Here is a 13,710-nt window from a genome sequence, read left to right as displayed (position 1 = left end):
TACGGGATAATTTTCTTTTTTAAATATCGTCCCAAAACCGGTTGAAAGTCTACCGCTTCTTCAGACGAATTTACTTAACCAACGGTGGCAGTTATTTTTTTGCATGTCATATATTACATGGCTTATGCCCTTTCCTATTATGAACCCGCATAGCTGCAGTCATCGTTGGATGAATTGCAGTTAATAATTTCAGTGTCTTAAATCATTAGCATGCATGTTCTGACTGTAAGCTACAGCACAGTAAATTCGATCTCAAGTACGAAACCACGAAATTTTAATTATTTTATGACATTCAGATTTCGATAAAACTACCTACGTTGTAATTTTTCGTTTTCATAAAAGGAAAGGGCATAAACTAAGTGAATTTGATATACAGACAAACTGCAATCATAGGTTAAGCAGATTCATCCGGATATCGGCCGGACTGGCTTGAGACAGATTATAGATCGATAAATAAAAATCAGGACGTGACTGATACGGTTTTATGAACACATTACTCATTGAAGCATCAATGAAATATCAAATACGAAATCGAATTACTGAGTGGGACTAACTGTAGCAGCCAAAGAATGAATGAAGTTTGGAATGACAACTTAAAAGGATGGCAAGTTGCACTGCTAGCAGTAACATGGCGAAATGTAAAAAAAATACGGTTAAAGGTGCGATGCAGTTGTTAATATGAATAGCTAATAACGGCATGACGATAAAGATTAATTAACTTAGTAGCCTAAAGGATGTGAAGTGTGTACCTTGATTCTTTCATTGACGTATCGGAACTAACAGTCCCAATATCAGCTCTGAGGAAGCTATTGAGGTGACCAACCAATTCCACAAGTACAGGAACTGTTGAATTTAACCATGTATTCTGGTCCTGTTAAGTGAGAAGACTGTCCTTTTAGTGAGTGACCTCTGTGTGTGTGTGTGTGTGTGTGTGTGTGTGTGTGTGTGTGTTAGTCAGGAAGAACCCTTGAGACAGATTCTGGGACCTTTAATATAAAATGTTGCCTGATTCAAGTACCTGTTTACACTATGGTGTTTTCTCGTAATTTCTCTACTAAGATGTTAAAAGTGTAATATATCAATAGATAACGCATCAGTAGCCCGAGATAACAGCAATCTGATCAATGTTGACTTTGCTGTGAATGGATGTCAGCCCGGTAATCAGTCAAACCAAATAAATGGATGCACACAAAACTTCAACAGTACCTTAAAAGGGATTGTGCGCAGCTCGTGGTCTCGCGGTAGCGTTCTAGCTTCCCGAGAGCGGGGTCAGGGATTTTTGACCTACCCCGAGATGACTAAGTGTCGTCGTATTGTCTTAATCATTATTATTCATCCGCACTACGCTCGGAGGAAGGCAACGGCAAACCACTTCCATTAGGACCTTACCTAGTACAGCGGTGCGGGTCTCCCGCATCGTTCCCCAACGCTCTGTCAAGAAGCATGAGGCTACATCATCATCGTAAAAGGGATTGAAACTAATTAATTGTACTGCAGTGTTCGCTATAATTAATTTCATCCTGATATGAATTACGATCATAAAGTAAATGTACTATGCATAAGTTTGTCTGCATCCGAAAATGATTTTCGTGAGAAAGTAATTAAACATCACGTTAGAAAATCGATTAAGGAATTATGGATTATTGGAAACTTTGAAACAGCATGTAAAATTAAATGCAAAATGTGGAATATTTGCAGTGTACCAGTAGTGATGTAATACTGTTAAATAGATTTTGTGACTTGAAGAGGTTGGCACAGGAGAGGAATTAGTGGCAGGTCTCATCAAACCCGTCAGAAGAGTGATGATAAAAAAAACTGGGAGAGTCATTAAAGCTTTGAATATTTTGATTCAAATTAATATCTGAAATAATAGAGAGATACAGAACTAGGCATGTGAGAAGTAGGGAAATAAGTTATCGAACAAGCGAATTGGTTAGTAAAGAAGACGCGATTATAAGGTGCAAGGTAAAGTAAGAGAAATGTTCCAAGTAGTTAGAAAGAAATAGCACATCAACTAAACTAAACTCCGTCCGAACAGGCCATGAAGGCCCAACGGCACCGACGGCCGCCGTGTCATCCTCAGCCCACAGGTATCACTGGATGCTGATATGGAGGGGCATGTGGTCAGCACACCGCTCTCCCGGCCGTTGTCAGTTTTCGTGACCGGAGCCGCTACTTCTCAGTCAAGTAGCTCCTCAGTTTGTCTAACAAGGGCAGAGTGCACCCCACTTGCCAACAGCACTGGACAGACTGGATGGTCACCCATCCAAGTACTAGCCCAGCCCGACAGCGCTTAACTTCGGTGATCTGACGAGAACCGGTGCTACCACTGCGGCAAGGCCGTTGGCACTGAAGTACATACCTAAATTTAAATTGAGAGTAAATAGTCCCCAAGGCAGACTCTCAGCGTAAAGTGAAGTGCGCTAGCTTGCGGGACGGTTGTTAGGCAGTTTTTCACGCTCGCTTAGACACATGAGCTGGTCTCTCACTCCCTCCCCCACCCACCCACCCACCCTCCCACCCACCCACCACCGCCCCTCTCACTTTTCGCCTCAGAATATACGATACATAAATAGTTAAAATAGGATCACACACAGAACAAAGTTTACACACTTCACACCCGCGCGACTTGCCTTCCTTACAAGGGTAACACCCCATCCCACCCTCCTCAGATTTAGTGGATTGAGGGCCCAGTGGACAGCCCGTCAAAAACTGAACGCAGATCAAGCATGAAAACAGGAAGAAGGTTTACTGAAATGTGGAAAAAAAGGAAATTGAAACAGGGAACGGTCCAAGCACAAAAAAGGCAACATAGAGCAAACTGGTAGAGTCACAGCGTCGTGGCTAAGTGGTCACCACGGTGTTGGACCACAGAGTGGGCAATCCGTGGTCAAAGCTCCCTCGTGTCTTTTTTTCCTCGCTGTTCACTGTAGCCAAATTTGTGTCTGTGGCGTGGTGTAACGTCCATTTGCAACAGCGAGGTCTAAGTTGGCTCTGAGCACTATGGGACTTAACATCTGTGGTCATCAGTCCCCTAGAACTGAGCACTACTTAAACCTAACTAACCTAAGGACATCACACACATCCATGCCCGAGGCAGGATTCAAACCTGTGACCGTAGTAGTTGCGCGGTTCCAGACTGAAGCGCCTAGAACCGCATGGCCACACAGCGAGGTCTAAGGAAGGAACCCACGAGGTGCATTCAAGTTCTAAGGCCTCCGAAGGACTGGAAAGAGATAGAAACATGCGCGTTGTTTTAAAATGAGGCCGCATTCATTGTCAATACGTCCCAGAGATGGCAGCACCGTACGGCAGATGGAATTTTACCGCCAGCAGCGAGAATGAGAACTGTTTTAAATACTTAAAATGGCAACGTTTTCCTTGCTTGAACAGCGTGCAATCATTCGTTTTCTGAATTTGTGTGGTGTGAAACCAATTGAAATTCATCGACAGTTGAAGGAGACATGTGGTGATGGAGTTATGGATGTGTCGAAAGTGCGTTCGTGGGTGCGACAGTTTAATGAAGGCAGAACATCGTGTGACAACAAACCGAAACAACTTCGGGCTCGCACAAGCCGGTCTGACGACATGATCGAGAAAGTGGAGAGAATTGTTTTGGGGATCGCCGAATGACTGTTGAACAGATCGCCTCCAGAGTTGGCATTTCTGTGGGTTCTGTGCACACAATCCTGCATGACGACCTGAAAATGCGAAAAGTGTCATCCAGGTAGGTGCCACGAATGCTGACAGACAACCACATGGCTGCCCGTGTGGCATGTTGCCAAGCAATGTTGACGCGCAACGACAGCATGAATGGGAGTTTCTTTTCGTCGGTTGTGACAATGGATGAGACGTGGATACCATTTTTCAGTCCAGAAACAAAGCGCCAGTCAGCTCAATGGAAGCACACAGATTCACCGCCACCAAAAAAATTTCAGGTAACTGCTAGTGCTGAAAAAATGGTGGTGTCCATGTTCTGGTACAGCGAGGGCGTAATCCTTACCCATTGCGTTCCAAAGGGCACTACGGTAACAGGTGCATCCTACGAAAATGTTTTGAAGAACAAATTCCTTCCTGCACTACAACAAAAACGTCCGGGAAGGGCTGCGCGTGTGCTGTTTCACCAAGACAACGTACCCGCACATCGAGCTAACGTTACGCAACAGTTTCTTCGTGATAACAACTTTGAAGTGATTCCTCATGCTCCCTACTCACCTGACCTGGCTCCTGGTGACTTTTGGCTTTTTCCAACAATGAAAGACACTCTCCGTGGCCGCACATTCACCAGCTGTGCTGCCATTGCGTCAGCGATTTTCCAGTGGTCAAAACAGACTCCTAAAGAAGCCGTCGCCGCTGCCATGGAATCATGGCGTCAGTGTTGTGAAAAATGTGTACGTCTGCAGGGCGATTACGTCGTGAAGTAACGCCAGTTTCATCGATTTCGGGTGAGTAGTTAATTAGAAAAAAAATTGGAGGCCTTAGAACTTGAATGCACCTCGTATAATGAAAGTTGATTCTGCACAACTACTCTATTATCAGCCGAAAGGTAGTGGCTTTCGAATGGGAACCGCAAACTTTTGATGCAAGGCGTCTCGTCAACAGAATCCTCCACCGGAAAACACCTCTGGTGTGTCATACAAGGCATTAATGACAGTACATGTGTCATATGATAGGAATCTCTTATCGACGCACCTAATTTGTACGCCTGTGGAGTGAGTGACATATGCCTCCTTGCCCGATTTAGGTGTTCGTGTGAACGTGAATATTCCCAACGAAATGAAAACGTAATAGTTCGTCACATAAGCTGCAACAAATGAACGCAACAGTTTCACAATCACACATTTTCTGTGTGCTCTGTCAAAACATATGTTTTTGACGTTTTTGACATTTGTATTCCTTTAGTGTAACATAGTTCACGCCCGTTTATTTGTTGTTTTCATTTCTGTGAGACGTCTGTGTGGTACCTCGCCTGCTCTCGCTATTCATCACATGTACTTGTGACGGTATGTGTTCTTACCACATGACTCATATTCTGTAACAAGTATATAATGTGACAACCGCGTAGACAACCCACAAATATTTAACTACAAATGGTGACAGAGTGACTGACACAACTACTCGTCCCGTCACAACGATATTGCTTTTATATCTGTTCCTTCATGAGAAAGGCGCGACGAATTTATTGCCGATCCCAAGTCCTTTCCCGATCCACAAGTGCTGCTGTTCACTCTCTGATGGTCTTATCTCCCTCTGAATAATCTTAGCAATTCACAGTTTTGGTGTCAGTGAAACCTCACAACTGGCTCACTATCCAAACGATTACTAGGAAGGGTGCAAAGATTTGGGGAAACAAAATAGTCGGAGAAATCTCAAGAGGAAAGCTGTCTTTTCTTGGTGGAACACCATCGCTTACAGACCACCTTAACAAAGCATAGAATTTCTGTTGTACCGGTTCAATGTAAATGTGACCATAAATCGAGTATCTAATTAGTATGTATACAATTTGGCGCTCGCGAAACAAGTGCACTCGCGGGAGAAACGGTAAAGATATTTTGAACAAAGTGCATCGTGTCTGTTGGTCTTTTACAGTATTTGCTTTGGTGCGAAGTTGTCATCCCTTTGTGGGGGGAGGAGGAGAAACAATCCTCGGCATTTTATAATTTAACCGAAGTGTGGAAGCCTGTGGAGATTTTTACCGATTCTTTCTCGTGTTGTTCATAGTGTAGCTGCAACAAATATGCTTATTGACCTTTCACACGTAAAACAGTACATGTCTTGTGAAGGACTTGCTTTTGCTGTGGCTGTTTTGAAAGCCTGCGCGTACCCCAGCACGAATGCTGAGAAGTTGATTACTTGCATGAAGTCTGCCGCTGTCTACAGTAAGCTCCAGGTGGCGCCGTTTTGAGACCCAGGACTCGCGTACCGAAGAACCGGAGCCATATTCCGGCCCAGTAATGCTAGTGTGTATTTCCCTCAGTTTCTGTAAATTACTCAAGCGAGTGCATAGACATTTGTTTAAAAGAGGTCATCCATTGTGTCTACGGCCTTGGCCGATTAGTATCCTGAATTTGTAGCAAATCATAATTTAAAGAAATAAAAGAATTTTCTATCTTCAAGACAAGAAAATTCGCAGCGACTTCTTTGTTCTGTTACAGAAGTAACATGAAACTGAACAAATATGATTTCTAAGAGAAATTTCTAGAGGCATTCCTTGAGAGTAGGAATTGATGATTGTACCGTATAAACTTCGTACTGACTTGCATTCCATTGCAGTCATGTACCTCTGTTCTGTTACATAAGTACAAAAAGTTTTTGACACCCTGAAAATGTTAGTGGTCAGTCGAGTGGTTTTGAAATTAATGAGAAGCTATTTGATAAAGAATGTTGTGCAACCATTGGAAAGTATGTGTCAGAGGCCGAACATAGGCTACAGCATGTAATGTTTTCGTTTTTCCTTTTCCTTTTTTTTACAAGAAGAATAGCTGGCTTTTGTTATCAGTTCCGTTAGGCCTACATCGCGACAAAGGAAAGGGGACTTCTAGACTTATCCTTTCTTAAGAGTTGCTTACAAAACAGTACAATATACACAACTCTTATTGACATAGAGAAAGAGTGCTACTAAGTACACCTGTTTCGGGTTTTTTCCTTGCATCTGTTAGGTAACTGAATCTTGTACCGAGACTGGACATGAATCTTGTTCCCTCCAGGCAAGGATAGGCTTTCATACTGTTTTAAAGGTAATGAACCTACACAACGGAAGCTATTTAGTAGCAACGAGCTGTGAGGTTATAAACGACGAGGATCACCGTTATTGCTTTTGAAAGAAGACTCCAGCTTTTGAATGAAACAGGTTTTTTGTCACTGGGGCCTTATCTACCAGATGTCTGAGAAGACTGAATATTATTTATCAAGAAAAACTAAGAAGTAGCGCAGACTGGAGTCAGAGGGACAAAGCGGCGTTGAAACCACAAGAAGAACCCAAGATTAGAAATTAAACATCCAGTCAACATCAAAGTCAATAAAGACGAAACACTAGATCAGTGTGGGGAAGAAACGGTTGTGGGCTGTTTGAAGTGAGGGAAAATGATCGTGCATTAACGCCCCGCCGACGACGATGTTAAGAAAATTGACCATGTCGTTTACAACGGAACCACACCGCTGTTTACCTTAAGCGATATAGATAAAACACGGAAAACTTAAATCTGGATGGGCGGACGGCCATTTGAACCCAACTACTCCAGAATGCGAGCTGTGTTTCTTAACCACAGTGCCACTTCGGCTCATTCTGGGTTTTTTTGAAGGAATTTCTTGAAGTTGCTCAGAGTGATTAAGAGAAACATGAGCTGTGCTTCTCCCTAAGACACGATCAGTGTCTTAACATGTTAAATCCAGCCTGGTCATTCCAAAGGATTTAAATATGCTTAATCTCATGTTAGTAAATTGTCGAAGTGTCTGTAGCATAATCTCGTTGTGGCTTCTATGTCAGTGAAAGTTGCAAAAAAAAAAAAAAAAAAAAAAAAAAAAAAAAAAAAAAAAAACAGCGTAGAGTTTTCTTGTTTGGGAAAGCAAATAAAAGTGTCATTAATGAATATCTTCATAGTCAGCTCCAAGCATTAACCGCGGGCCACAAAGATATTGAGTATCTTTGGTCGGAATTTAAAGGTATTGTCTACCATGTGCTAGACAAGTATGTGCCTAGCAAAAGTATAGTGGAGGGAAAGGATCCACTTTGGTACAACAAACATATTAGGAAGTTGCTGAGAAAGCAGAGAATTTTGCACAGCCGTTTTACATGTAGTCACTGCCCCGGTGACAAACAGAAATTATGCGAAATGAAAGCAGCTGTCATAAGGACAATGAGGGATTATTTTAACGAATTTGAAAGCAATATTTTATCTGCAGATTCTAAAAGTAACCCCAAAAAATTTTGGTCGTACGTAAAATCTATGAACGCTACAAATAATTTAATACCTTCTCTTGCTGTCCGCAGCTCTTGGTCGTGCGGTAGCGTTCTCGCTTCCCACGCCCGGGTTCCCGGGTTCGATTCCCGGCGGGGTCAGGGATTTTCTCTGCCTCGTGATGACTGGGTGTTGTGTGAAGTCTTTAGGTTAGTTAGGTTTAAGTAGTTCTAAGTTCTAGGGGACTGATGACCATAGATGTTAAGTCCCATAGTGCTCAGAGCCAGCCACCTTCTCTTGCTGACAGTACGGGTAATGTAACTGATGATGATAAACATAAGGCCGAAATTCTAAACCTAGCCTTCAAAAACTCGTTTACGGTAGAGGACTGCAGCACAATTCCCCCTTTCAATTATCGAACAAACGCAAGGACGGCTGACATAGTGTTTAGTGTATCTGGGATTGTAAAACAGTTAAGATCCTTAGACGCCAGGAAGGCATCTGGCCCAGATTTTATGTTGACTATGCTACAAACATAGCACCATTCTTATCCATCATCTAACAGAGTTCATTGGAACAGCCGAAAGTTCCTCGGGACTGGAAGAAGGCCCAGGTCATAGCAATCTATACAAAGGGTAGAAAATCGGATGCACATAATTATCGGCAAATTTCACTGACATCGATTTGTTGTAGAATCATGGAACATATTTTGTGTTCAGACATAATGACCTTTCTAGACTATGAGAAGCTCATCTGCAGAAACCAGCACGGTTTTAGGAAACAGATGCCATGCGAGACACAGCTGACCCTCTTTGTGCATGATACACAACAGGCTCAAGATACCGGCTTCCAGGTTGATGCCATATTTCTCGACTTTCGAAAGGCGGTCGACTCAGTTCCGCACTGTCGCTTGCTACAAAAAGTGCGCGCTTACGGTCTATCCGATGACATATGCGATTGGATAGAAAGTTTTCTAACAGACAGGAAGCAGTGTGTCGTTCTGACCGGGGTGACTTCAACAGGAACAAGCGTAACGTCAGGTGTGCCCCAGGGCAGCGTAATAGGTCCTCTGATTTTTACGATTTACATAAACAATCTGGTTGATGGTACTGACAGCGGCCTTAGACTGTTTGCCGATGATACTGTAGTCTACAGGAAAGTAGTATCACACGAAAGTTGTGAACAAATCAATGAGGATTTGCAGAAAATAAATGCGTGGTGTAATGACTGGCAGTTATCTCTCAATATTAGTAAGTGTAACCTACTGCGTATAACAAGGCGAAAATCCCTGTTAACGTACGAGTACAAAATAAATGCCCAGTCCTTGGAAGCGGTAACGTCCATCAAGGATCTGGGTGTGACTATTCGTAATGATCTCAAATGGAATGATCAGATTACACAAGTAACGGGTAAGGAGAACTCTAGACTGTGTTTTATTGGTAGAATCCTGAAGCTATGCAGTCCTTCAACAAAGGAAATATCTGACAAGACGTTAGTTCGTCCAGTCTTGGAGTATTGTTCGTCTGTTTGGGACCCTTACCAGTTGGGTCTGATTCAAGAGATTGAGAAGGTCCAAAGAAGAGCGGCAAGATTCGTGACTGGTACATTTGGACATAGCGAGAGCGTTACAAATCTCATAGAAAGTTTGAAGTGGGACACACTTGCATAGACGGCGCGCTAAACAGAAGGGGCTACTCACCAAAATCCTGAAATCCGATCTGACCGAGGATGTAGAGCATATATTATTACCACCAACTTTCAAATCGCGCAATGATCACCATTCAAAGATAAGGGAAATAAGAGCTCGTACAGAGGCGGTCAGACAGTCGTTTTTCCCTCCGCGATCCGCGAGTGGAACAGAAGGGAGGGGGGAAGATGACGTTGGCGCGAATTGTGCCCTCCGCCACACACCGCTTGGCTGCTAGCGGATTATATATGTAGATGTAGGTCGTCAAATATGGGGTGTCTAGAAAACCTGCTTTCTCGAATAGCTAAACCAAATTCAAGCAACTCATCTTAATGAGTTTTATTACAAAAAAGGAAAAGTTTACAATACTTAACTTTGACTATTACACAGAAGTGTCGCAAGCAAAGAGCGACATACGAAATAATGAAGTTTCTTCAGTATAGACAATGCTACACAGTACAAGCGAAATAGTCTTGAAGCTACTCTAGAACTGGGCCGCGGCCATTTTGGCGCTTCGTTTATCCTCTTCGCATAGGGGCCGCTGCTGTCGCATTGTCGTCCTGGAGAGAGGTCGGTCAGCGTGCGATTGGCTGATGCCTTCTCTTCTATATCGTTTCGGAATGGCGTGCCGGCGCTTGACTTTACGCTGTAACATAACCAATGTGTCATCTCCCCCTATGAATCTACAACAGTAACTTTTACACTCTTAAACCACTTCCTTACTGCTGTACGGCTCCAAGAATATTCTGTGCAAGATTTGTCAGAATTTGACTGGGTAGTTGGTTGACAGTCAGCTGTATTTGACTAGTTTCGTTGTACTATTACGATTTACTGTTACTTCTGGCAGCGTTTATGGCTGAGGGTCTTCCTCCATTGCGTTTCGTCTTACAATAAGTCGGTGAAGAAATGCTTTCCTGTCTCATGACTACCGTGGCAGAACGTGATATCCTCGCCAGCCCGCTTCAGTGTTGTGAATGTTTCGTTGCATTACCTTGAAGTGACACAGGATGTCATTACATAACGTTGCTCAATTGTTCGTTGTTTCATTTTCGTGGTACGGGGGGAGCATACAAGTCTTACGTAACCTATTAACTTCATTTCAAACTGCAACTGAGGTTACAATAGACTCACTTGTGCACAATCTATTATTCTTTGCGTGTTGATAAAAGAGAAAAAAACCCTGATGAAACTGAGTGTATGACGCTTTGCGTGCAATAGTTCAAATGGCTCTGAGCACTATGGGACTTAACTGCGAAGGTCATCAGTCCCCTAGAACTTAGAACTACTTAAACCTAACTAACCTGAGGACATCACACACATCCATGCCCGAGGCAGGATTCGAACCTGCGACCGGAGCGGTCACGCGGTTCCAGACTGTAGCGCCTTTAACCGCTTGGCCACACCGGCCGGCGTGCAACAGTAGACAAGTGTTCCATATTTAGCCATTCGTTGCTATATCAACAAAAATAGGTCGTCCTGTAAAGAAATTTGCAACGAACAGTCCTGCTTCTCAGTTGTGCGACCATTTTCGTAGCATGAGAAATCTTGGGATTCATTATTGCACTCTGATACCGTTTTACTTCAAGAAATTAGCATTACAGAATTAGAACAAATGTGCCGAGTGAGGTGGTAAAACACTCGACCCGTTTTCGGGTGGACGACGGTTCAGATCACCTGCATGTAGGATTTTCATAATTTCTCTCAATCGCCTAAGACAAATGGCGGTATGGTTCGTTTGAAAGGGCACGAGCGATTTCCTTCCCTAGCCCGAGCTTGTATTCCGTCTTTATTGTTTTTATCTGTTTATGCATCAGGTATGAAATACACACAAATCAGAACAAAAATATCTAAATCTCGGAATGATTTTTAATCTTCCTGTAATACAGCTTCTCATGACATAAAATCCGAGATAGTTCACCTTATCGGTACATATTGGTGTGTTAACTTGATGCCGCGTTGAGAACAGAATTCTGTTCCTTTGCTGGTATTGCTTCGTCAGGGGTAACTGCATTGAAATACCAAAAGACGACTTTAATGGCGTCGCCAAGAACTTCTTTCTGAAATGTAGAAACATAGCGTAGCAGAGAAAATATTATCGGCTTCCAAACATTAGTACGTCGTAACGCCTGTGAACATTACGCTGATGAACTCGCTGTTAAGAGCCCTATACATACTACAACCACCACCACCACCACCACCACAACGCCTGTGAACAGCGTCAAGTTTGCCTCCCTCCCACCAGTCTGTTACTAACGAGAGTATACAAACAGTTTATAGGTGGAGATAGTATGTTGCCGGCGCAGATAATTTTTGTGAGTACTTTTCGTAACGGGCTTTGAAACTGCTCTGAAAATCACGTAGTGCAAATCTTGTCTAGTTTTGATTACTTTGTGCGAATTCCAGCTTTTTCATTTAACGAAATTTTTACGTGCTAAATAAAGAAATATGTACACTCTGTAGTTAAGCATAGAACCAGCGTTGTGTCCAATCAGTGGGAACAAAATAGGTTGGTAATTTGTTGAGGTTAATCGATTGATTGTAACAATTTCGAATTTAGTTGTGATACAAACTGGTATGGGCGTCTACGGAAGCTTTTACTGAAGGAGGTTAGTGTGCAACACCCCGCCGACGTTGTGTTGAGCGGAGACTGAATATCAGATCACTTTGATCTTGGATGGTGAAGGAAACTCTCTTTGGCCTAATTTATGGAACCACCTAGATATTCGCCGGAAGTGTTTCCGGAAAAGAATTGCCAACTTAAATCCAGATAGTCAACTCCAATTTGATCCCCACTCGTCCGATTCAAAATGGTTCAAATGGCTCTGAGCACTATGTGGCTTAACATCTTAGGTCATCAGTCCACTAGAACTTAGAACTACATAAACCTAATTAACCTAAGGACATCACACACATCCATGCCCTTGGCAGGATTCGAACCTGCGACCGTAGCGGTCACGCGGTTCCAGACTGAAGCGCCTAGAACAGCACGGCCATCTCGTCCGGAATACGAGTGTTGTCTTAATGTCACTTAGTGTGAGTGTTAGTTACTGTCTAGTAAACATTCCATACACTAAAGCAGCATTGTAAAATTATTCGTCCTAGATCAATGGAAGCAACAACATTCTTAGGGCCGGCCGTTGTGGCCGAGCGGTTCTAGGCGCTTTAGTCTGGAACCGCGCGACCGCTGCGGTCGCAGGTTCGAATCCTGCCTCGGGCATGGATGTGTGTGATGTCCTTAGGTTAGTTAGGTTCAAGTAGTTCTAAGTTCTAGTGGACTGATGACCTAAGATGTTAAGCCACATATTGCTCAGAGCCATATGAACCATTTGAACATTCTTAGACAAGCTGCTTTATCGAAGCGTGCTGATTACTTCATTGGGAGCTACCACGTACTTAGGTTTTCGTACAACATAGTTTTTACTATGATTTTTACATTTAGAGCATTTTCTCCAAGTAAGAATGGTATTAGTATGATACTTGGTGTTTGTGAGAGTTTCTTGCGGAAAAAAATTAATTACACCTCTTGTTAACCGTAGGATATCTTATCCACTAACTGATCAGTGTAAACAAGAAACAAAGTTGATAGCATCGAACTATGTTAGCATTGCTACCGCTGTCGACTTTTTCACAACTTTCAGTTACGAAACGACAAGGTGGTTATCGTCACGGAGTCCATGTGGCCTCGACAACTTGGATGCGAGTAGCAGGTGCAAGCAGCCGAAACTGACTGACTGAATGAATGAATGAATAAATACTGCCGCCATGTAGCAAAGAGCTGCTGAGAACACAGTTCGCTCTGGTGACAACACGCACTCACGGGACACCTTGTACTATATGGCCGCGTTGACCTCGCTCAGAGTGCGGCTTAGCATCGATCATACATTTCAATGCGTTTGTGGTTGCTCCACATCGTTTGATGTTTAACGTAAGCTGTCTACCTGGTTTGTGGAAAAGTTTGGCTTATGTGGCTTTTTAAACTATTCATATTGAGTGTGTATGTGTGAAATGTATAAACTGGACTATTGTGCGATCATAACAGTTACTGGACGATTTACCGTTCACGGAAGATAATCCAGAATAAACGAAAGCTTATGAGGAACTTGTTCCTTCGTTCTTAACAGATAA

The 13,710-nt window shown here is 43.0% G+C and overlaps 1 protein-coding gene and 1 pseudogene across 5 annotated transcripts in view; one reads left to right on the top strand and one right to left on the bottom strand.

Annotated features, from left to right (window-relative positions):
- The window catches only part of LOC124722065 (transcription factor CP2), an 881,222-nt gene that overhangs the window by 806,661 nt on the left and 60,851 nt on the right, over positions 1-13,710 (top strand). The window lies entirely within an intron of this gene.
- LOC124723731 lies at positions 2,231-2,348 on the bottom strand (annotated as a pseudogene).

This window comes from Schistocerca piceifrons, chromosome X (genome assembly GCF_021461385.2).
Source record: "Schistocerca piceifrons isolate TAMUIC-IGC-003096 chromosome X, iqSchPice1.1, whole genome shotgun sequence".
NCBI lineage: Eukaryota > Metazoa > Arthropoda > Insecta > Orthoptera > Acrididae > Schistocerca > Schistocerca piceifrons.
Note: the sequence above shows the minus strand (reverse complement) of the source record. Positions and strands in the feature narration are given on the sequence as shown.